The sequence below is a fragment of the Myxine glutinosa genome, chromosome 7 (assembly GCF_964187855.1).
Source record: "Myxine glutinosa chromosome 7, kmMyxGlut1.1, whole genome shotgun sequence".
NCBI lineage: Eukaryota > Metazoa > Chordata > Myxini > Myxiniformes > Myxinidae > Myxine > Myxine glutinosa.
Genome location: NC_136267.1, coordinates 102,873,352 through 102,898,746, shown reverse-complemented (window position 1 = coordinate 102,898,746; position 25,395 = coordinate 102,873,352). Strand labels below are relative to the sequence as shown.

Below are 25,395 nucleotides of genomic sequence, written 5' to 3'. Positions count from 1 at the left end.
TGAGGGTCACAGAACCACGCCCTATGATCGGGGCCGTTACCCCGGTAGCAAGCTGCAAACTATAATTTTGCAGGCGCTGGATCTTATCCCAGCGACTTGCGCTCGAATCAAGGACCACAGGGCTGATGATAGTGGCGCTAGCTCCTGTGTCCACTACGGCGTCTACCCCCACGCCGGCAATTTTGCATCTAATTGTCAGGCTACCGGTTCCAATTTGGCCACAATAAATGACCTGTCGCGTCAATGAGGGCTCTCCTCCATCCCCTGCTGCCGAACACCGCCCTACGTGCCCGACACCTTCGAGTTTCCCGGGGTCTGGCGGGGGGGTGTCTGGGGTCGGCTAACCCGCTCCCCCCTGGGCGGAGTTGAGGACCTCAACCGCCGGGGATCATCCCGGCGCGCGGCTCGACAGTGCCGCGCCAGGTGACCCAGACGGTTGCAGGTATAGCACCTCACCTGATAAGGTGCTTGCCTCCGGAATTCCAAATTTCCCCCCCTGTAGGTCCGAATTGGATTACCCGCTCGTGGTCCACCGCGGGCCACCTCCGGGGCCGCCTGCCATGGTCCAGGTCCCGCCAGGCGCTGGTCCACCAGCCTCCGGACCATGCCCGCCAGGTCAGGACCCACGTCGGGGGCGGGCCCCCTAAGGGGTCCGCCCTCCATCGGGGGTCCCACCTGGCGGACCGCCATTGCGAGACGCTCGCCCCCCCGGGCCAGGGGCCTCGCTGCTTCCCAACGGGCCGCAGCGTCAGCCGCCTGGCTCAGAGTCTGCGGGCGCCACATGGCGAGCTGTTGCCGGACCTCAATATCCGGGAGGGCCTGGATAAAATGGTCCAGCGCCAGGCTTTCCCGGGAATCCGCTGCCATGCTAGCATGTGCGATCCCCACTGCGCGGCGAATGTCGTGGGCAAGTTCCCCGATGGCTTCCTGGGGCTTGCGCTTTCGCAGCGCGAGCTGAGCTTTAACAAGCTCGCTCTGCTGTTCTATGCCGAATCGATTAATTAGGGCGTCGCGGAGGGCTGGCAGGGTGAGAGCACCCGCTGGTAATGCCGTCAGCACCTCCGCCGCCGCGCCGCGCAATGCGGCCACCAGGTGTACTCCACCTTCGTCCTCACCCCAACCGTTGCCCTTACACACACAGTCGAACTGCGCCAGGTACGCGCGTAGATCACTCTTGCCGTCATACGGCGCGAGTGGGACCTTGTGGGACCACCTCGTATGCGAGTCGTTGCCCGCCTGCCGGACCCCGTGCGTCGCCCCTTGCGGGGTCAGCGCGGGGCCGAACCGGCCGGGCCCCCACAGTACATTACCCCCAAGGGGCTCTCGTGCCTCCCCGGTCCCTCCAACAACTACCCCTGTTGGTGTCGATGCATGGGTCACACCTCCGCAACCCGCTACCCATTCCATACCACCACAACCTTGCTCACCCACACCTCGCACCTCTCGTTCCATACCCTCCGGACCAGCCATACACCTCACTCTTGGCCTCTCACGAACATCCGGGTCTATCTCGACCCCCAAGCTTATTAAATCACCTGGCGCATCATACGCATGACCATATTGGTCACCACTTACACCGGGTCCTCTTTCTCTTCGCTTCTCCTCCATCACCTGCGAATCCCTCATCCGGTTAATGAGCACATCATCACGATCCGAACACAGACTTTGGACCAATTCTTTTACCTCCTCTTTTATCTCTTTATTATCCTCTCTCCGTCGCTTCTTAATTTCGCTCACCCCTTCTTCCACTTCTTCTAATTTCTGTTTCACCTCCTTCATCTCCTCGTGCGCCCCTTTAAGTTCTTCCTCTAACTCCACTTTATTTTTTTCTATGTGCTCCCGCACCTCCCGCTCTTTAACCTCCATCACCTCTACCACTTTGTTCATTTTCCTCGTCAGGTCCTCATGTACCGTCTGACACTCTTTATTAATTACCCCTACGTCCTTTTTCATCTCCTTCTGCGTCGATTTTAACCCCTCTATTACCGCTGTGTTCTTCTTTACCTGTTCCCCCAACTCCTTTTGTCCCACTGTCAGTTGTTCTACTCCCAGCGTCAACTCCTCTATACCCCCTTGCAATTTTACAGTCCCCTTTCTCACCTCCTTCTCCATGCGCTCCTTACAGTGCCTCACCTCCTCGCGCACTCCTCCGACCTCCTCACTCACACCTCTTCTGATCTCCTCTCCCATCACTTGCATCTCCTGCCCAGATGCCAACCTCATCTGCTCCATTTCCTCCCTGTGAGCATCCAGTTTGGTTTCTACCCCCATTCTGAACCCCTCTATCTGCTGCCCCATTTGGTTAACTTCCCTTTCTGCTTGGTCCCTCATGTCCCTCAATTTGCCTTCCATCCTGTTTTCTAACCCCTCTAACCCATTTTTCACTCCCTCTATCTGATTCTCCTGGGCAGCCATTCTATTTTCTACCCCCATTAACCCCTTTTTCACCTCTTTTATCCCGTTGTCTAACCCCTCAAATTTGTCGTCTAACTTCCCAAATTTCTTGTCTAAACCCTTAAAATTATTGTCTAACCCCTCACCGGTACCCCTCGCTTCGTCCCTCATTACCCCCATTTGGCTTCCCATTACCCCCATACTGCTTTTCAAACCTCTAATTTGGTCTCCCAATTGCTCACCCATTTGTTCCATAAGGGCCCTCATTTGCAACATGAAAAGGTTCGGATCCACCAGGGGCGCTGCCACGGTCGCGGGCGCGGTGACCAGCGAGGCGCCATTTTGCGCCCCCGCAACGTCGGGCGCAACGACGCTACTTTGTGCGTCTGCTACCCTCGCTGCTTCGCTCTCCTCGCGTCCCTCAATTTGGTCCTGGACCGACCCTGCCTCACTCTCCTCTACCGGAACCCAGCTGTCTTGATCCGCCATAGCGCGACTTTCAAAATTCGGGTTTTTATTTCCGTATAACAAAATCAAATTTCGCTGTTATAATTTCGTCGAGCGCGGGAAACGCGCTCCGGATCGAATTCTACCTCCCCAACACCAATTGTTACCCTAGTGGTACAATTGGTGTTCCAAAATTTGGGCCTAATAAATTTAGTCCCAGGTCCGAATCCGACACTCCTGACACCAATTGTTACAGACGCGGTTGTGGATGTTAGTTTACCGAGCGGTTTGGTATGACCGCGTCTGCACAGTTTACCCGATTATGCTCGAACGTTGACTAAGTCGCGCTATGCTAAATCAATGATGGAAAAGACACAACGGCTGGATTAAAATGACACGACACCAAGGGTTCAGTTCTCAAGACCTCCGGAGGAGGTTATATTAGGGCGGAAGGTCAGATTACAACGACAAGAGGGACAGCATAGAAAGGCAGGCACTTAGACACACTCTTATATTAGCCCCGACAGACGACAGATAAACGGGACAAAACTGACTCACACGGGGATTGATGGCAAGGAAAGCGGGTAGTCGATGGCTCAAGGTGCACTCTTGGCTCAAGGACAGAATCGACCCGCTCCGGTCCAGAGATGCGGGAGGTCTCTCTCAGCGCTAGAAGGTGGTGACTGGCTCTTCTTCAAGCTCGGGACGCATCTGACGTCACGTCCGGTAAGTCGCTGCGTATATCCGGCGGGGAGTGACACGCCCTCGGCTAGTTAGCTCCGCCCCAGATGGAATCGGTCCGCCCTTCTTATTGGGTGCGGGGGGGTTACCGGCTCCGCCCCTGACGAGGAGCTGACAGCCGGCCCCTTCGTGGTAACCCCGTGGAGCGCATGGGCAATGGCGGCTAACCACGCCGCAGTGAGGACGCACACTCACCGCGCCGCGCCGCCCCCAATCTCCTCTGTTGTTGTAGTTGTAGTTGTTGTTGTTGTTGTAGTTGTTGTTGTTGTTGTAGTTGTTGTTTCATGGGGAAGATGGGAGGAGGTAAGGGGAGGTCCTAAACTCACTACTGGTGCCATACAATCACATTCTGGTGCAACGAAGAGTCAGAATTAATGGAAACGAGTCCTTAACTGACATAGACTAAGAATAACTAGCAAGATGTCCGAAAGTTGTCTACGTGAGATGCGGTGGACCTGGGCACGACATTTAATGGGGGAAAAAGGGGAAGGTCGGTTCTACAGAGTGTTATTTACAGGCAATGGGACTAGGGAATGGGGGATTGGGGATAGTTGGGGAGTATTGGGGAAATAGGGGAATATTTACAAGCGGATATGGAGGCCAAATGCCATATCCGCAACAATATATATATACACACACACACACAGTGGAACCTTGACTTACGAGTTTAATTCGTTCTGTGACCGAGCTCGTAACTCAAATTGCTCGTTTCTCAAATCAAATTTCCCCATTAAAATGCATTGAAATGCTATTAATCCGTTCCAGCCCGCCAAAACCACACCAATTTTTTTAAAAATATACAGTATATATAAAAATATCTCGCGCTTTATATTTCACCTGTATGCAGCATACAAGTTGGCAGGATGGCCTGGAATGGAGGTACGCACACTTGACTCTAAAGTCTAAACTGTCCAGCCTGGGTTTGAATCCCGACCCAGCTATAACCTGTCATGGGTGAATCACAGGCAGGGTGATTCATCAATGTGTGTACCGCTAAACTGGGCGCCCCGTTTGCGTCCCATTAGTTGTTGGATGTTAAGGATCTCACCGTGTTTTCCACAAAGAGAAGGCGAGCTATCGCCGGCACTCTGAACAAGTTGTGGCCTGGCATGCTCTTCTCCTCTGCCGTTATATACGTCCTCCTCGGCATCTTTTTCCAGAAGAGCCCTGTCTCGTCACAGTTGAAGATTTGCTGGGGGATGTATCGTTCGGCTTCTATCAGTTCGGCAAAAGTTATAATAAAATCTTCAGCTGCCTTCACATCCGCCTCACCAAGTCGACAACACGCACACCTCGCTCATGTTTTTCGACGATTGCATGTTTTATATCCAAGCACATCATCCTCTTCTTCTTCTCAGTTATAATAAAATCTTCAGCTGCCTTCACATCCGCCTCACCAAGTCGACAACACGCACACCTCGCTCATGTTTTTCGACGATTGCGTGTTTTATATCCAAGCACATCATCCTCTTCTTCTTCTCAGTACCGTGTTTTCCACAAAGAGAAGGCGAGCTAGCGCCGGCACTCTGAACAAGTTAGTCTAGTAGGAAGACTAGGTCCCCCTGCACCCCCCGGAGATATACTTCTAATCAGTGTTTCTAGATTGGAAAAAATGTGTAGAAAATGACTAGCTATGGCCCCAAGCTGAAAAAATGTCCCACATACCATTTTTATGCAAATTACTGCTGCCATTATCAAAAAAACGATTTTTGACATATCTCAGCCAATATTGCAGATAATTGAAAAATGAAGGTGTCTAGACCCATGTTTTGAAGGGCATAGATCATGATAGAACTATTCATAACATGATTACATGTGTCTATGGTATACTAGTATGCATATTAATGCTGTAATTACAAAATAATCAGTTTTACAAATGATAAGGATACGTTAATACTGCAGATAACTTAACATGGTACATAAGGGGTCTAAACCCAGGTATTTTCAAGGTTAAATGTCAACAAGATGCTCCTGAGTCTTGCATAGGGGCGGGACATTGGCAGTAACATTGGTACCACTCAACTTTTCTTCCCACCATTGACTTTGTATTGCGAGAGATTTTCACTTGCTTATTTAAAGGTTTCTCACCCAGCCCACGTAAAATCTACCAACTCCTGCTGTTAACTCCCAAACATATTTTTTTATGTTATCCAATCACAGTGCAGAAATGACAGACTAGAGATCCAAATTAGTGCTGCTATAGCTGCCATTTTACATTTCCATCCATGTAACATGCGCGCTCGCGCGCTCGTATCAATTGGTAATGTCGCGCGCTCGTATCAATTGGTAACGTTGATGTTATTGAATACCTCAGTTGAAAGTTCAGTCTTCCATTCCATCTGTGTGTTGTTCTTGGTATTCATCCTCCAATCTAGCCAGGTAAGATGCTAACTATAATGTTACTCACACTCTTGACTTCAGTTTCTGCATGAAATCATAAACAGGCAGAATAACAGCTGAGCCAGCTAGCACCATGTTAGCTAACGTTAAAGCTAGCCTCATCTATGTACAGTATGTTCCTAATGTCGGTGTAACTTAAACTTTTGTTAATGCCAAACATGAGACATATCTGTTGACTTCTGTATATGAATTGAACCAGAAAGAGGCACGACAGCTGAGCTAGCTACAGTAACTTAGCACAATGTTTCATTGGCCTAGATAGCTAACGTTAGTGTGGAAGAATTTAGATGTTTTAGCTATTAGCACTTTTGATGCCACTAAACATGGTTTAGTCAGCTAAAAAGTACCCTAGTGTAGAACATGACTCAGAACCTCTGTTACCTCACTGAAAACTCAGAGCCTCCTTTCACAGGCACTTTTAACATCATTCGTGATTTCTTATTTGTCATTTAACAGTGATGGTAGACATCGACAGCAAGCATGCCCAAAAGAAAACGGAGTGTAGAACCTGCAGCCCAAAGCTCTCCTCCTACATGCATCCTTCATGTACCATCCATGTCTGATCATGGGGATTTCACGCCCCTCCGTAAAATTAAAGGATCTGCTTCAGAAAAACTGCAACTGCTTCAAAAGATCCGGGATAGACGTCTCAACCAACCGCATGACTCCCCATGTCGTATGCAATCAGTATGTGATCAGATCCCGGCAACTCTTCCTGATGACCTAGAAAGAGTAGGATATCACAGCAAGTGTTATAAGCACTTTGTCCGCCACTTTCATCGTCTGGGAGATGATACAGAACCAGGGCCATCAACCTCATCATGGCATCACTCTCCTCGTAAACCAGGAGGTTCTGCTGAACCCATCTTCCCGCCAGAGTGTATATTTTGTGAGAAAGTTGAGACCAAAGATGCTCATCGCAATACTGAGAGGCCTACAACCTTCCCATCCTTTAAAAACAAAGAAAATGCATGGGAGCAAATCGAAACACGGGCTGAGAAAATGGGTCTCTATCGACTCCATCGAAAGGTGAAAAACAAAGACCTCTTTGCATGTGAGGCCAAACACCATCCGTCATGTTTTAAAGCTTTCCGCACAGCATTCTACAACTATGAGCGTGTGATTCACAGAGCCGAAGCACCAAAGGAGCAGGCTTGCATGTCAGCCGCCCATGAAAAGGCATTCAACTCAGTACTGGAACACATTCAAACCCAGGTCATCCAGCAGAATAAAGTTCTACAGCTTTCTTCCTTGCGCTTGCTCTATGTCGAGGAACTGAAACTGAATGGATATGAGAACTCAAATTATCGGTCAGAGAAACTACTGAAACGCCTACAGAATGACCCAATCAAGGAGCATATCCACTTCACGAAGGTTGATCATGACAAATGTGATGTCATTTCTTTCTGGCTTGTGCACAGCTCAAACATAACAGTTTCCAATGCTCTCGCACGAGCATTCACACTCGGAAGCACAAACAAGAACCAAAATGTTGCCCTCCAACTTCGCCAGGGTATTCTACAGGCTTTCAGAGAGTGTAAAGACCAACCATGGCCACCAACAGCTGAAGACATGGAGCTCAATCCTGAAGACATCCTACCTCCAGACCTTGTCCGCTTTCTCAGCGTGCTAATGACTGGCAAGGAGGGCATCGAGACAGAAAAGGTGAAGCGTCTGGTCTTCTCCATTGGACAAGATCTGTGCCGTGCAGTGTCAGATGGAAAATGGAAGTTACCAAAGCACATTCTCCTCTGTGTGACTGTAAGGCACCTGTTCCGAAGCAAACAGCTCACCACAATACTACACAGGCTTGGACACTCTGAGAGCTACGATTTCGCCTTGGAGTTGGAAACTGCTCTCGCCAAGGTCCTGGATGAAGTCTCAACTTATCGTACACCACAAATTGTGACAGGAGAGGGCAACCTTGTATTCCACTGTGAGTGGGACAACTTGAATAAAACCACTACCAGTGTGCACGGCAGCAACATTGTAAACAGTGCTGGAGGAATCATGGTGCAGGAGGTCAAGCCCGGGTTCGAGAGCAGCAAGGACCGAATGCTACCTACCATCAATAGGTCACAACAGCGTAGCCTGAAGGTCGACACACCAAAAACTCTCCCACCCTTGCACTTTACTCGCGTTGGCCCGAAGTTCCCTGAAGGCTCATCATTCACACCGCCAGCAGAGAATGACACAGTCTATGCCACTACGATGCAAGAGTACTACATCTGGCTCTTCATCAGATACATCGGAAGCTGTGGCCTGCAGCCTGTGCCTGGGCTAGGGGGTTTCACCTCTGCAACTGGTTCTCCCCCACCCAGCAAATCAACAGTCGACTACTGCACGCCTATCCACCAACCGATCACAGACAACGCAGTTGTTCGTGAGCTACTGAAGCGTTCCGAGGCAGCAACTGCTGAGGTGGGTCAGAGATGGGTCCTGAATACATTTGATCTGGGTGTCTGCATGAAACCTGGATACAGGGTCAGGGAAGCATCGCCAACTTGTCAACGTCTCTGAGCTGGCAGAATCCCTGGGAGAGGACTACTGTGCCACTCTCCTGGGGTACTATGTGTTCAGCGGAGAAGACTGCACCAGTGCCTTCAAAGGGAAGGGAAAAGTCGGGCCCTTGAAAAATCTGGAGAAGAATCCCAGGTTTCACAGGGCATTCGGTGAACTGGGTGACAACTGGGATGCCAACCCTGAGGTGGAGAGGCAGTTAGAAAAATTCACCTGTGTGATGTACGGCCAGAGTCGCGAGTCATCAGTGGACATTGTCCGTGCCAAGCTGCTACGAAAAATGGTGGGAGAGGACAAGACCCTCACATCCAAGTCCAAGGTTGATCTGGCTCGCCTTCCTCCATGCCAGTCTGCCCTGAAGCCGCACATCCAGCGTGTGAACCACCGCGTAGCATTGTACAAAAGAGCCGATCAACCTATCATCGAAAAGCCAAAACCTTATGAGGAGCAAGGATGGATAAGGACTGATGAAGGACTGTTGAAACCAATGTGGTCCAGTGGTCCCATCCTACCAACCTCACTGGTGGATCTTCTGAACACAGGAGAGCACGAAGAGGAGGAGGAAGAGGAAGGAGAAGAAGAGTTTGACTCTGACGATTTCGATGAAAATGATGATGACTGACTCAGTGTAGAATCACTAATGCTAATGATGTTTATCTAAAACAAGCAAGAGAAGAGTGGTCACATTGAGTGCTAGGACTATTTTGACAGTTGTAATATTTAGAAAAATAAAACTTTGTGTTAACGTCTGTGTAGACGGACCTTAATATGAGTCTATTATTTCGTAAAACTGTGATTATTTTGTAAATAAAGCACTAATTAGCATACTAGTATACCATAGACACATGTAATCATGTTATGAATAGTTCTATCATGATCTATGCCCTTCAAAACATGGGTCTAGACACCTTCATTTTTCAATTATCTGCAATATTGGCTGAGATATGTCAAAAATCGTTTTTTTGATAATGGCAGCAGTAATTTGCATAAAAATGGTATGTGGGACATTTTTTCAGCTTGGGGCCATAGCTAGTCATTTTCTACACATTTTTTCCAACCTAGAAACACTGATTAGAAGTATATCTCCGGGGGGTGCAGGGGGACCTAGTCTTCCTACTAGACTAAGTTGTGGCCTGGCATGCTCTTCTCCTCTGCCGTTATATACGTCCTTTCTTAGGCCCCATGGTTAAAACTAAGAAATTTTCCAAAATAACCAAAATGCGAAAACAAAAATGCAGCGATATACGTCAGAGATACTGTACTTGCACGGCAAGATAACCACGTGACCGGAACCCACCTGGTGGCGTAAACTCAAAATAACCAAAATGCGAAAACAAAAATGCAGCGATATACGTCAGAGATACTGTACTTGCACGGCAAGATAACCACGTGACCAGAACCCACCTGGTGGCGTAAACTCAAAATAACCAAAATGCGAAAACAAAAATGCAGCGATATACGTCAGAGATACTGTACTTGCACGGCAAGATAACCACGTGACCAGAACCCACCTGGTGGCGTAAACTCAAAATAACCAACATGCGAAAACAAAAATGCAGTGATATACGTCAGAGATACTGTACTTGCACGGCAAGATAACCACGTGACCAGAACCCACCTGGTGGCGTAAACTCAAAATAACCAACATGCGAAAACAAAAATGCAGCGATATACGTCAGAGATACTGTACTTGCACGGCAAGATAACCACGTGACCAGAACCCACCTGGTGGCGTAAACTCAAAATAACCAACATGCGAAAACAAAAATGCAGCGATATACGTCAGAGATACTGTACTTGCACGGCAAGATAACCACGTGACCAGAACCCACCTGGTGGCGTAAACTCAAAATAACCAACATGCGAAAACAAAAATGCAGCGATATACGTCAGAGATACTGTACTTGCACGGCAAGATAACCACATGACCAGAACCCACCTGGTGGCGTAAACTCAAAATAACCAACATGCGAAAACAAAAATGCAGCGATATACGTCAGAGATACTGTACTTGCACGGCAAGATAACCACGTGACCAGAACCCACCTGGTGGCGTAAACTCAAAATAACCAACATGCGAAAACAAAAATGCAGCGATATACGTCAGAGATACTGTACTTGCACGGCAAGATAACCACGTGACCAGAACCCACCTGGTGGCGTAAACTCAAAATAACCAACATGCGAAAACAAAAATGCAGCGATATACGGCAGATACTGTACTTGCACGGCAAGATAACCACGTGACCGGGTGGCGAAAGCTCGTAACTCAGATCTCGGCTCGCATCTCAAAGCAATAAACCGCCCGAGCGACGGCTCGTATCTCGAAAAACTCGTAAGTTGGGGCACTCGTAAGTCAAGGTTCCACTGTATATATATATATTTTGTTACGGACGCGGTTAAGATGTTATTTTGACCGAGCGGTGGTATTACCGCGACCGAACAGTTATTCCCCGACTAACCCGGTTCAACCCCAAACGTTGGCCGTATCGCACCGCAGCTGCTCAATATGGAAAACTCTAAAGCGACCGAATGCAAAGAGGAAGAAGACGTACAGAAGAGTAACTGGGTTTATTATTTACACATATAAGCAGTAAGAAAGCAGTCACGTTTATTTACAGAAGATATTAGATACACAGTGCAACGCTAGCTTACCTACAGTCTTAATTAACCCAGGGACAGAACAAACAAGGACAGACTCACGCGGGGAATGATGATAGGACTGGCGGGAGATGGATGGCTGGCGGGATAGGGAGGTCCAACTGGTCCCGCAGCCGATCGACTCGTGGGCAGCCGCCGCTCCTTCGCGGCCCTGCTCCAAACTGCCGTCCAGGCTTCACGCTGCTGTGGCTGCAGTTTCGGTGGCTCCAGTTGCAGTAAATGCAGTTTCGGTGGCTCGAGCTGCAGTAAGTGCAGTTTCGGTGGCTCGAGCTGCAGCTCAACTCTGGACTTCTCTCGGACTCAACTCAAAGCGCCTCTCTTGGACCCAACTGCTTGGACTCCCTCTCGTCTCTCTGTAAAAGCTCATCTCCTCGGGAAACGCCCTAGCTGCGGGTTATATAGGCCCCGCCCCTCAACCTTCGCGAACCTCTTTGATGTTTCTCTCCACACCCTCTCCAAGTCCAACCCCTTGTTCGTGGTTGGTTGAGTGGGGCTGACTCACTCCTCCCCTCTATGACGAGGTGGGGACCCGCCTTTCTTCCCCAACCCTGCCTCGTGGCCAATGGCGGCAATTGTTGGTTGGCAATGCGAATGGCAATTGACGAAAAGGGGGAATGGAAGTTTTGGGAATGGGAATGAAGGGAATCTATCTCTTTCACTGGTGCAATGGAGTATTTCAATTAATGGGAGACACAGCCTTACCCTAAAACACATAATAAGATATAACTATCGAACAGGGGTATTCTATGATGGGCTGACGTGCATGCTCTTGGACTAATTATGGGACGCCCTTTGACCTTTACACAGCTCCGGAGGCAGGAGGCGCAGAATAATAATAACAATAATAATAATAAAGCGCACAATAAAAAAACACAATCCTCATATCCGCAACACTGTACCCTCCTCCTCGTAGGCACCCACCCGGGCCTACAGCTTTTATTTAGTGTGACACGTAGGTGTAGTTCCCTCTACTTTTAACCTGACCCTGAGTGCGACAGTTTTTAAAACATAAATAAATGTGTCCCGCTGCTCCATTGCACCCTGCCTAACAGACTTACGCCCACAGTTAACCGAATTGCGGAATGGTCTTCAAACTACACACTGACGGTGGGGAGCATTATTTACAATGACACTACTTTTATTTACAAGACTAACCCAGGACCTGTAATTGTTCTTTCTGGGGGGAGACAGTCTGCTCTGCATCAATGCACCATGAAAGCACCCAAAACGCACCAATACACCCTCAGGCACCAATCGGTGCCCAGTCATCATAGTTCCTCAATGTTCAACAATAAAAATAACCAAACAACCCCTAACCCTGCAGGTGATCTCTTGCTCTTCGGCTCCCTCTGCTGGCTATTATTATTTTCCTGGTGTTGTCATCTTCCCTTGCTGGCGGCCTATTTGCAATAAAAGAATGCACCTAATGTGTCCGTTTTTATTTTATTTATGGCCCACAGGGGCCGACTATGTGTGGTTCACCTGTGGGGCATCGGTGCCCTGTGGCCAAGGTCCGCCAGCAGGATTTCGGGCCCTCATGGCCGGTTCCAGCAGAGGGGCCATGCCCCCAACCCATGGGGTCCATAAGTGGTGCTCGGCCACAGACATGTGGTCCATAATGTGGTGCATCGATGCAGACAGCTGGTTCTGGGAATTCCGGGCGCACAATGGAGGACTCACGCACGCTCCCCTCGGCGCCCAATGGCGCACAGGTCATGTGGCAGACAAAAGGGGGAAGCCAATGAGCGAGGGGTAAGGTCACAAGGGTACACATCAATAAGGCAATGCAAGGCGAAATGCGTACGGAGGGCGAAGTGAGAAAGCTCGTCCCTACCGTACGTCACCCCCCTGTCACCTACACTACCCTTGCCCTTACCCCATATGTACAAAATCAACACATTACAAATTCGTCGCTACCGTCACGTCTTCCCATATTTCCCTTATACCAAATTCGTCTCCACAATCCCTCTACTTCAAAATTTGCCATCACCCAATTCGTCATCAATCCTCATAAGGAGGAAGAGATGGAACATCAAAGCACAATGTCACACCCACGTCATGATGCGTCTCACAATCCAAAACATTTGCACATAAAAATAATTAAACCAACCTGGCGTGGTGTGGAGTACCTGTCACCTCAGGTGAGTGGATGCAGATGGTGCGAGGAGATCCTTCATCCTAACTACTTTCTAAATGACATTAACACACTTTACACGACCCGGGGTCTTTCCCTGCCAATCCATTGGCCAACTTACACTATGGGTTCTAAAAACCAATTCCCATTGACCAAACTGTGGTGCTGCTCAATTTGGGGTCTCACTCCCCCGATTCATCTCCCGGTGCTCTTGCACAATTTCTGGGCTGTGACGGGTAGCTCTCCCAGCAGGTCTACCCACCTGCACACCTCCACCACTGCAGTTGCCACCCGAGCTTACCTAGCTCCTCACCCTAACCTATCTAATTGGGGAAGGCCCCTCCTGGCTCTGTCGCCCCCTGGTGCCCTCTGGCACTGGGCTACCCGGGTCCGTCCTCCGGATCCTCGGGCCCCATCCACAACAACTCTACCGGCTCCCAGAGCCCACCTGCGGCCTCACCTGGCCGACATCCTCACAGTGGTGGAGTGCCCAAACCAACTACACACACTAACAGGCTACACGCCCAGCCATTTCCACAACACTAATGCACCCATCCAAATACCATTCTCTCACCCGCACCACAGATGCCAATATCCAACCACAATTTACCTGTATCCTCTACCTAACTCTTAGACTACCCTCCCCGGGTATTCGTGATGGGGGTCTACTCTTCCCCCATTCACACCTTCGCACCATCCACTCCACTCCATAGTTTCCACCATACTCACTCCATGACCATCCATTCCAATACTCCATATATTCCACACTACCATTCTCCATACACCTGTTGTTGCACACCTGTGCAATCACACCTGGTGCCACCTGCATCCTCCTCTTCCTGGACCAGTTGGTCAACACAACACACATCACCATCACCATCACTCAAACACTGCTCCATACACCTGTTCAGTTGCACACCTGTGCAATCACACCTGTTCAATCCTCACACACTGCTCAATACACTTGAATACACCTCCAACACTCACACGGCATCATCTGAACTACCTGTTGCCCTGCTAACTTAGTGCTCCCCGTCTTCCCTTTAAACTAAGCACATACCACATCATTATCATCCACACTAATCTACCTGCGTCCCCACTACAGGTATCCTTGTCACTAACTAATCTTAACGTTACCTAATGTCATCTTCTAGGGCCCTACACACAATATCCTAACCCTCCCGGGCTAGTTTTCACTGCCATAAACCCCATAAAACTAGTGCTCCTTTGCCCCCCCTGGTGGTGTGAGGGATGACAGAGTTGCCATCCCACCACATCGGGGAGGTCCCACTATAAATTTTGCTCGTCCAAATCCAACCAATCCAAAATTTGCCAATTACCTGCCAATCACTGTACCATTACCAATCATCAAATTTTGTTTTTCTAATTTCGGGGCCAAAACACTATTCTCGTCACACAGTCTACTCACTAATGCCTCTCGGTGCGCCAATTCCTGTCCAAAGCCCGGCTTCGTAAAGCCGCGCAATGAATGCGGGTTGTTTGGTGCCGGCGGCTGGATGCGTCCGACATTCGGTGCAGGGAAGGAGGTTTACCCGGGACGAGATCCCACACACCACCTCGGCGCGGAGCCATCCAATTTCCCGATCTCGACCTGCCGGAACGCCTTAACAAAAAGGGGTCGCCATGACGACCCTTCCTATCGGGCTGCCCGTTACGCCTAGCGGAGCATGGACGCGGCCGTTCCCAGCGCGGCCCAGCGTGGATCACGTACGGCGGTCCTTTCGAACCCGCCGTGCTTTGGATCCCCGCTGGTTCTCGCGGCACGCGAAGCCTGGCACGCACCGAGGGCCCGATTCGGCTATACGTCGCTCTAACCGCTAACCTGGTTACCGTCGATGCCTCACCTGCATGCTTACACGCATACGCTACCTCTTTCTTGCCCATACATCCAGCTGTTCCCATGCTCCTCGTCGTACCTTCTCTAACACACCCAGGTACACTCATTCCGCTCACAGACTTGGTCACACACCTGACCACCGAACACCTTGGCACACATTCGTCGCTCGCACACCTCACCAACACACCTCTTCGCGCCCCCTCCTCGGTCACCTCCTCTGTGACAATCACAGGTGTGCTCTCACTCGCACACCCAACCACGTGCCTCACGACCAATTCCAGCGTGCATTCCCATACACGCTCTACCATTCCAGGTGTGCATCCTTCCATTCCAGGTGTACATCCTCGCTCACCTGTCACAACCAACTCACGCTCTCACTCTCACTGTCACTCTCACTACTTTCACCACCACTCTTGACAGCGCACTCTTTCCTCATGCACCTGTCCGTTACACACCTTTCTCGTGCATCCTCTCCCGTTACATCCTCTGTAACACTCACCACAGGTGTGCATTCTTTCTTACTTTTGACAGCGCACTCTTTCCCCATGCACTTGTCCGTTACACACCTTTCTCGCACATCGTCTTGCGCACACTCTCCTGTTACTTCCTCTGTAACACTCACCACAGGCGTGCATTCTTTCTTACTTTTGACAGCGCACTCTTTCCCCATGCACCTGTCCGTTACACACCTTTCTCGCGTACACTCTCCCGTTACTTCCTCTGTAACACTCACCACAGGCGTGCATGCCTCCGTTACATCCTCTGTAACACTCCTCACTACACACTTCCATGTGCTCCCTCGCACACGCGCTACGACCGACTCACTCTCGACAGCACACTCACTCCTCGGCGCGCACTTTTTCCTCACACACCCCATGGTCGGACATTCTCGCACACCTCTTTTTTCGCACACCAGACCTGTCGCACACTTCACCAACGGCCTCTCACGAACACCCGGGTCTAAATCAACCCCCAAGCCGACTGAAGCTCCCCTCACATCATATACATTTCCGAATATATCACCACTCACCTTGACACCTCGTCTCCGCACCTCCTCTGCCACCTGCAAACTCTTTATTTGGTTAGTGAGCAGCACATCATGAGTTGAGCACCGACCTTGTACATATTCCATCACCTCCTCCTGTATTTCTCTCTTAGTTTCTGTCCGTCTCTTCTTAATTTCACTCACCCCCTCTAACACCTCCTTTAACTTTTGCTTCACCTCTTTTATTTCCCGTTGCGTCTCCTCAAGTTCGCCCTCTAAGGCTACCTTGACCGTCCCTATGTGCGTCCTCACCTCTCGGTCCTTCGTCTCCATTACCTCTGTCACCTCTTCCAACCTCATTGTCAGGCCCTCACGTACCATCTGACATTGCCTCTGTGTCGCTATTAAGTCATTTTTAATTTCTTTTTGTTTCGCCTTTAACCCTCCTAGTACCGCAGTGTTCTTTTGTACCTGCTCCACTAGTTCTTTTTGTCCCTCTGTCAGCTGTTCCACTCCCTTCGTCAGACCTTCTATTCCCCCTTGTAACTTTGCCGTATTATTCCTCACCTCTTTCTCTATACGCTTTTCGCCTCGCTTTCCCTCCTCGCGTACCCCCGAGACATCCTCACTTACACCTCGTCGTATCTCCTCTTTCATCTCCTCCCTCTCTTTTGTAGATGCTACCCTCATCTGTCCCAATTCATCCCTCTGAGCATCCAATTTACTTTCTAACCCGATTTTCACCTCCTCTATCTGGTTCCCCATCTGTTCGATTTCCCGGGCGGATTGCTCCCCTATTTCCCGCAATTTGTCTTCCATCCTATTTTCTAACCCCATTAACCCATTTTTCACCCCCTCTAACTGATTATCCTAGGCAGCCATTCTATTTTCCACCCCCGTTAACCCATCTTTCACCCCTTCTATCCCATTGTCTAACCCCTCAAATTTCTTGTCTAATCCCTTAAGATTATTGTCTAACCCCTCAATTTTAGCTTCTAGCCGTTCCCCCATTTCTCCCATTTTGCCCCCCATTTCGCCCATTTTGCCCCCCATTTTGCCCCCCATTACCCCCAATTGCTCACTCTGAACCCTTATTTGCTCACTCTGAGCATCCATCCGGTTCCCCATTTGCTCACTGAGCAGCCATAAGGGCCTTCATTTGGATCATAAAAAGATTCCAATCCACCAGTGGCGCTGCTACGGTCGCGGGCGCGGCAAAATTTGGTGCCGCTACACCCACGTGCGCGAGGACGCCATTTTGTGCGTCTGATACTCCCTCAACCACATTGCCAATGTTCTCCTCTACTTCGTCCCTCTGATCCTGGGTTACTCCTAACCCCTCCTCTAGCTCACCCACCGGCATCCGATCGCCTTGACCAGCCATGGCGCGATTTCAAAATTCGGGTTTTTCTTTACAACACAAAACAAATTTCCAGCTGCTTGTAATTTTGAGCGCGTTAAGCGCGCTTCGGGCCTCGTATCCCACTCCCCGACACCAATTGTTACGGACGCGGTTAAGATGTTATTTTGACCGAGCGGTGGTATTACCGCGACCGAACAGTTATTCCCCGACTAACCCGGTTCAACCCCAAACGTTGGCCGTATCGCACCGCAGCTGCTCAATATGGAAAACTCTAAAGCGACCGAATGCAAAGAGGAAGAAGACGTACAGAAGAGTAACTGGGTTTATTATTTACACTTATAAGCAGGAAGAAAGCAGTCACGTTTATTTACAGAACATATTAGATACACAGTGCAACGCTAGCTTACCTACAGTCTTAATTAACCCAGGGACAGAACAAACAAGGACAGACTCACGCGGGGAATGATGATAGGACTGGCGGGAGATGGATGGCTGGCGGGATAGGGAGGTCCAACGTCCTGCAGCCGATCGACTCGTGGGCAGCCGCCGCTCCTTCGCGGCCCTGCTCCAAACTGCCGTCCAGGCCTCACGCTGCTGTGGCTGCAGTTTCGGTGGCTCCAGCTGCAGTAAATGCAGTTTCGGTGGCTCGAGCTGCAGTAAGTGCAGTTTCAGTGGCTCGAGGTGCAGTAAGTGCAGTTTCGGTGGCTCGAGCTGCAGCTCAACTCTGGACTTCTCTCGGACTCAACTCAAAGCGCCTCTCTTGGACCCAACTGCTTGGACTCCCTCTCGTCTCTCTGTAAAAGCTCATCTCCTCGGGAAACGCCCTAGCTGCGGGTTATATAGGCCCCGCCCCTCAACCTTCGCGAACCTCCTCGATGTTTCTCTCCACACCCTCTCCAAGTCCAACCCCTTGTTCGTGGTTGGTTGGGTGGGGCTGACTCACTCCTCCCCTCTATGACGAGGTGGGGACCCGCCTTTCTTCCCCAACCCTGCCTCGTGGCCAATGGCGGCAATTGTTGGTTGGCAATGCGAATGGCAATTGACGAAAAGGGGGAATGGAAGTTTTGGGAATGGGAATGAAGGGAATCTATCTCTTTCACTGGTGCAATGGAGTATTTCAATTAATGGGAGACACAGCCTTACCCTAAAACACATAATAAGATATAACTATCGAACAGGGGTATTCTATGATGTGCTGACGTGCATGCTCTTGGACTAATTATGGGACGCCCTTTGACCTTTACACAGCTCCGGAGGCAGGAGGCGCAGAATAATAATAACAATAATAAAGCACACAATAAAAAAACACAATCCTCATATCCGCAACAATATATATATATATATATATATATATATATATATATATATATATATATATATATATATATATATATATATATATATGTATGTATGTATGTATGTATGTATGTATGTATGTGTGTGTATATATATATATATATATATATATATATATATATATATATATATATATATACATATATATTTATATATATATATATATATATATATATATATATATATATATATATACACACACAGTGAAACCTTGACTTACGAGTGCACCAACTTACGAGTTTTCCGAGATACGAGCCGTCGCTCGGTCGATTTTTTGCTTTGTGATGCGAGCCGAGATCCGAGTTACAAGCGAGCGAGCTTACGCCACCCACCACTAGGTGGCCCAGCGAGCGTTCAGGTCACGTGGTTATCTTGCCGTGCAAGCATCTCTGCCGTATCGCTGTTGCTTTGTTTTCGCATTTTGTTTAGTTTGGAAAATTTCTTAGTTTTAACCATGGGTCCTAAGAAATTGAGTGCCAAGGGCAGTGCTGAGAAGAAGAAAAGGAGGATGTGCTTGGATATAAAACACGTAATCGTCGAAAAACATGAGCGAGGTGTGCGTGTTGTCGACTTGGCGAGGCAGTACGATCGTAGTACTTCTACGATATGTACGATTTTGAAGCAGAAGGAGTCGATAAAGGCTATAACGCCAGCCAAGGGCGTTAAGATTATTTCAAAGCTCCGGACCTCTGTCCATGAAGAGATGGAGAAGTTGTTGTTTGTGTGGTTGACGGAGAAGCAGCTCGCAGGAGATACCGTGACCGAGAGCATCATCTGTGAGAAGGCACGAGACATTTACGGGGATTTGGTGCAGCAGACGGCGGGAACATCAACGGACGAGGCATCGGAAGAGTCATTCAAAGCCAGTCGGGGATGGTTTGATAATTTTAAGAAGAGGACCGGCATTCACTCCGTCGTCAGGCATGGTGAGGCAGCAAGCTCGGATGTGAAGGCAGCTGAAGATTTTATTATAACTTTTGCCGAACTGATAGAAGCCGAAGGATACATCCCCCAGCAAATCTTCAACTGTGACGAGACAGGGCTCTTCTGGAAAAAGATGCCGAGGAGGACGTATATAACGGCAGAGGAGAAGAGCATGCCAGGCCACAACTTGTTCAGAGTGTCGGCGATAGCTCGCCTTCTCTTTGTGGAAGACACGGTGAGATCCTTAACATCCAACAACTAATGGGACGCAAACGGGGCGCCCAGTTTAGCGGTACACACATTGATGAATCACCCTGCCTGTGAAACACCGACATGACAGGTTATAGCTGGGTCGGGATTCAAACCCAGGCTGGACAGTTTAGAGTCAAGTGTGCGTACCTCCAGTCCAGGCCATCCTGCCAACTTGTATGCTGCATACAGGTGAAATATATAGCGCGAGATATTTATATATATATATTTCAAAAAAAATTGGTGTGGTTTTTGGGGGGCTGGAACGGATTAATAGCATTTCAATTCATTTTAATGGGGAAATTTAATTTGAGAAACGAGCAAATTGAGTTACGAGCTCGGTCACAGAACGAATTAAACTCGTAAGTCAAGGTTTCACTGTATATATATATATACATTATACATATGTATATATATATATATATATACATATACGATCTGGGCTTTATGGCAGAGTGGCCAGACGGAAGCCTCTCCTCAGTGAAAGACACATGAAAGCCCACAGAATCTTGTTTCTCAGTCTGAGAGTCCTTTAGGTGCTTTTTTGCAAACTCCAAGTGGGCTTTCATCATTATTATGGGAAACAATTGGATTATATGAAAGAATTGTACACATGTGCAGTGCAGCCTATTTTACCAGTCCCTTTTGGACCATAATTGCACATTACATAAACTTGCAAGTGTTGACATTGCAGACATATCAGACAAACGTTCTTTTCTAGAGCATTACCTGGTTCCTCCTACGAACACAAGTGTAGTACAGCTTGCACACGAGATTTTTAGAATGTCCCTTATGTTCTGTCGTCTGGCATTTTCCACAAGCCATGGAATGTCCCTTCTTTCTATTGTTCGACATTTTCTACAAGCTATGGAATGTCCCTTCTTTTATATAGTTTGCCACATGACACCTACCATATAAGGGGGCCTTTTCTATGCTCCTGGCATTTTACCCAATTTGGTGTGTTATTTGTCTTTTTTCATTGTGCAAATACATATTAATTTGATCTTCAGGATCATCATGTCAAAACGTGCTTTTATTTCCCTAATATAATTAGAATATGGCTTTAAACATCGCACTGTCACCAATAGTTGTTTTCTTTTGCTTCAGAATGACAACGTGATCTTCAAAGATAAAAAGCTCAACATTAGTCACGCCTACCGGAAGCAACCACCAAAAAATGTGCCACGTGAGTTTTTGTATCAGTCTTTCTCATTTCAACTCTATTTTTCTGGAGCTATCCATGTATTCTTGAAAATTTACATTTCCTCGAGTTGACTGTGGGTGCAAGCCTTTTATATTAATAGTTAATTTGTTCCAATGGTTCCCAGAATGCATGTTTTTTGGTTTTCTGCATTTTTATTTTGTCGACCCCACCCATCAACAGTGGACAATTTAATGTGCATTAAAAAGTGAATTGGTATACAGAGAATCTCCGTTGTATGAACACCAAGCTTCCAAACATCCGTTCATATGAACATTGTACTTTATAATCATGTTTCAGTCTTTCGAACATTCGATCCATTTAAAGGAACATGGCTTTTTTGAATGTACGCGCTGAGCGTCAAATGCAGGAAATTGGATCTCAAGAGTTAATTAACCCATTAACACCTCATTTACTTTAAGATGCCTTACTGTCTCAACAACATCAAACTGTCAGGCGAGCTTGCCTCCATGGACCAGGAGGTGGCCAAAACATTCCCGGCTAAACTCGCGCAGCAGCTCGTCGACAAGAAGTGGTACCTGTCAGAACAGGGATTTGCCTCGCCATTTCAACGCTGACGAAACCGGCCGGTTTTGGAGAAAGATGCCAACACTAACTTTCATCTTGAAGCATTCAAGGCCGCAAAGGACCGGGTATCTATTCTCTGTGCAAATGCAAAAGGGGACTGCATGATGAAGCCTGTTATGCTATACTGTTCCCTGAATCCGCATGCTCTCAAGGGCAAGAACAGACACGCTGCCCGTGTTTTTGAGGCGTGGGTAACGGCAGCAGTTTCAATGGACTGGTTCCATGCTGTTTCGTCCCTCAGATGGAGAGGTACCTTGCAGAAAAATCCTTGCGCTCGCATGCCAAGGAGCTCACAGAGAAAGAGTTGGACGCCATTACCAAGGTTTCCATGGAGGAAGAGCCAGGCAGTGAGTAGGAGGAGGAATAAGTTTCAAGTTCCAATCTCACGGCCAAGTTCCTGGGTGAGGTGCTGCAAGACATGCCGACAATTGCTGAGAGGTTGCAAGACACCGACCCTGTCATGGAGTGTTACCTCAAGTTCAAGAGGGGGTTGGATAATGTGATGTTCACATACTTTTTTTTAGCTTCTGAGCTACCTCTAAATTCTGAGCAAAGTAATTTTTCTTTTACACACAATGTTTTTACACCAAACATAACTGAATTGAGGGGTGAGAGGTAGAAATTTTAAAACTTTGAAAATAAGTGTGACACTAATACATATATCAAAATTAACTTATTGTTACGTGCTCCTCCCCAAACCCCGGTCACGGTGCACCTCCTAGCCTAGAAAGGAGTCACGGCAGAAAGATGTGCGATTATGTGTGCCAATGACCAATGGTGAAACCACACCAATCAATCGATACCAAAAAACAGGTATTGTATTAATATCGCACAATAATAACAACTTGCACAAGTACAAGAAAACCTCAATTGCACAACAAACACCATATGATTCCTATGATGGTACCACCAGCTTCTTAACTCAATAACTCACGGTACTCCACGTGAGCAAAATGTAACACCCCCAAGTCACTGTCACGACACCAGGCCAAAGTCGATCCACGCTCCGGTGATCACAAGAAAACAGGTCGTACTGAGACCTGAACCCAGTACGGCTGACAGTCGACGCTGCAGAAGAGCCGCTGGGTGAGGTCGGGCCGACGTCGGTCAGGTAAAAGTTCACCCAAAAGGCGACTGGGAATTCACACCTTCAGTTCACCAGTCAATGACGCTGGCATGAACGAGCAGCAGTTCCAAAGCAGAGAACCGCGAATTCCCAAGCCAAATCCATGACACACACGAAAATCAGGCGAATCGCTGGTGCGAGGTGAAATGGCTGGTGCGAGGTGAAATGGCGGACTGGCCCGTAATGGAGGCGTACCGGCTCTCCCGCGATGATTCACTTTCGGAACCAACGGCAAAACCTGTCACGCAGGTTTATCTGCCGCAGCAATTACGACACTGTCACAGGAATCCCTTTCCCGGGGAAACCAATATTTGCTCTTGACCAACGTCCACCAGCGTACGCTTGACACCTTCAAGCAGATCGGCCTTTCTTTCCCGATCTCACTTGATCCGCTCAAGCCTCTTCTTCCTCCTCTTCCGGTTTCTCCCGATCCATTACGTTTTTCTTTTGAACACTAATTTTTACCTTTGAAGACAGTTATCTCCATTTCACACTCAAACTGTAACAATAATAGTACATGAAACTAAAAATGCTTCAAGTGGATGACAACCACAAAGACGGAAGTGACGAATCCGTAACACTTATCAAATCTTTAGAAGGACACTCATTGAAAGCCTCCACGCAAAAATGAAAAATATTTGAACACCGAGGTAAAGTTCAGCTATCTTTACTAAATACATGTCAATAAACAAGATATTGCCTCAATCACAAAAAACAAAAAGCATGAGCATCACAAGGGGTGGTGCAACAAAAGTCACAGCACTGCAACACAAAGGCACGCACCTGAATTCAGTCAAAACAAAATGACACAGGAATGGACACAACACTCCTAACAGTTGTTACGGATTCTTCACTTCCGTTGTGGTGGTTTTCATCCACTGTAAACATTTTTGATTCCATGTACTATTATTGTTTTCAAAAGGTTTACTGTTTATGAACCGTTTTCAAAAGGTGAAAAAGTTAGAGTTAAAAGAAACCGGAAACCAGATCGGGAACCGGACGACGAAGAAGAAGAAGAAAAGAAGGCGGAGCGAGTGGAGTCGGACAAGAAGCATAGTTGCTTTGCGGTCTGGAGCGAACGTTGGCGAGCAAGAGTCACGAGTGAACTTTGGGTTTCCCAGGAAAGGGATTCCTGCGACAGAGTGGTTATGGCTGTGACAGATTAGCCTACGTGTCAGGTTTTGCGATCGATTCCGGAGAGAATCATTATCGGGCCGTTACGTCTCAAGAACGGGCCGTCGGCCATTTTGACTCGCGCGCTTTGTGCGTCGAGCAAGGTTTCTTTGCTTCGCTTCAGCCTTTGCGCGTCGCGCAAGGTTTTTCTTTGCTTCACGTCAGCCGTTCTCACCGCATTCAGACGTATCTGGTGTGTGTGTGCAACGCGGATTTTGAAGGTAAATCTGAGGTTTGCCGACTGCGAGCTGGGGAACGTCCATACCCGAGGGTGTGATTTCCCAGTCGCCTGGAGGGTGCCTTTGGATTTCCTTGTCTCCTGGATGGCGCCTTTGCACAGCTTTGGCAGCAGGACTGTAACTGCCAACCCAACGGGATTCTGGTCTCGGTTGGATATTGATCTGACGATCGCTGGAGCGAACCAACTTTGGCTTGAAGCCGGGAATTAGAGACATTGGGAATCTTCTTCTTTCCGCTCACTTGGAGCACAGTGAGTTATATATTACGAAACTTATGGTACCATCATAGGACACATATTGATTGTACTTTTGATTACTATTAGTGTTGTACTGTTATTCTTGTGTGATCTTAATACAATATTTGTTTGTGAGTAACAATTGGTGTGCCTTCCCCATTGATCTTTGACATACAGAATAACACATTTTTCTGCCGTGACCCCTCTCGGGGCTCGGAGGTACACCGTGACCAGGGGGTCGGGGAGGAGCACATATCACAGCCAAGGACAGAATGACAGCAGTCCTCAATATCATGTGTGTCCTCCCTGAGCTGTGATGCAGGCTGTACACCTCCGACGCATGCTCTGTACCAGGCGTCTGATACGGTCCTGGGGAAGTCTGTCCCACTCCTGCAAGCCTTGAATGAGCATTTGCCGATTGACAGCCGTTGATCTCCTCGATGCAAGACGTCGAACAAGCTCATCAAATGCTCAATGGGATTGAGGTCAGGGGAATAAGGCATCCAAGGCATCACTTCAACACCCTGTTCCTGGAGGAAGTTGGTGGTCAGGTGAGCAGCATGGGGTTGAGTGTTGTCCTACTGTAAAACTGCGATGTCAGGATGAGCCTGGAGAAATGGCAGCAGATGAGGTCTCAAAACTTAATTGACATAACGCTGACCAGTGACCAGTGAGATTGCCTTCGATGACGTCCAGAGGTGTCTTGAAACGGGTGGAAATGCCAGCTCATACCATCACACTGGATCCTCCCCAACGATTGATCTGGCGAATACAGCATGATGCATAACTTTCCCCACCTC

General features: G+C 48.4%; 2 protein-coding genes and 1 non-coding gene across 3 annotated transcripts in view; 1 reads left to right on the top strand and 2 right to left on the bottom strand.

Annotated features, from left to right (window-relative positions):
- Nucleotides 1–12,663, bottom strand: part of LOC144892978 (uncharacterized) — a 99,772-nt gene extending 87,109 nt beyond the window's left edge. Inside the window, exon 1 of the mRNA XM_078782079.1 lies at nucleotides 12,646–12,663. The gene's annotated coding sequence lies outside the window, so the exon portion shown is untranslated. The remainder of the gene's footprint in view (nucleotides 1–12,645) is intronic.
- MRPS31 (mitochondrial ribosomal protein S31) overlaps nucleotides 1–25,395 on the bottom strand; it is a 396,402-nt gene that overhangs the window by 5,407 nt on the left and 365,600 nt on the right. The window lies entirely within an intron of this gene.
- Nucleotides 21,193–25,395, top strand: part of LOC137430836 (boule RNA binding protein) — a 33,452-nt gene continuing 29,249 nt past the window's right edge. Inside the window, exon 1 of the transcript XR_013624126.1 lies at nucleotides 21,193–21,218. This is a non-coding gene — a transcript (boule RNA binding protein). The remainder of the gene's footprint in view (nucleotides 21,219–25,395) is intronic.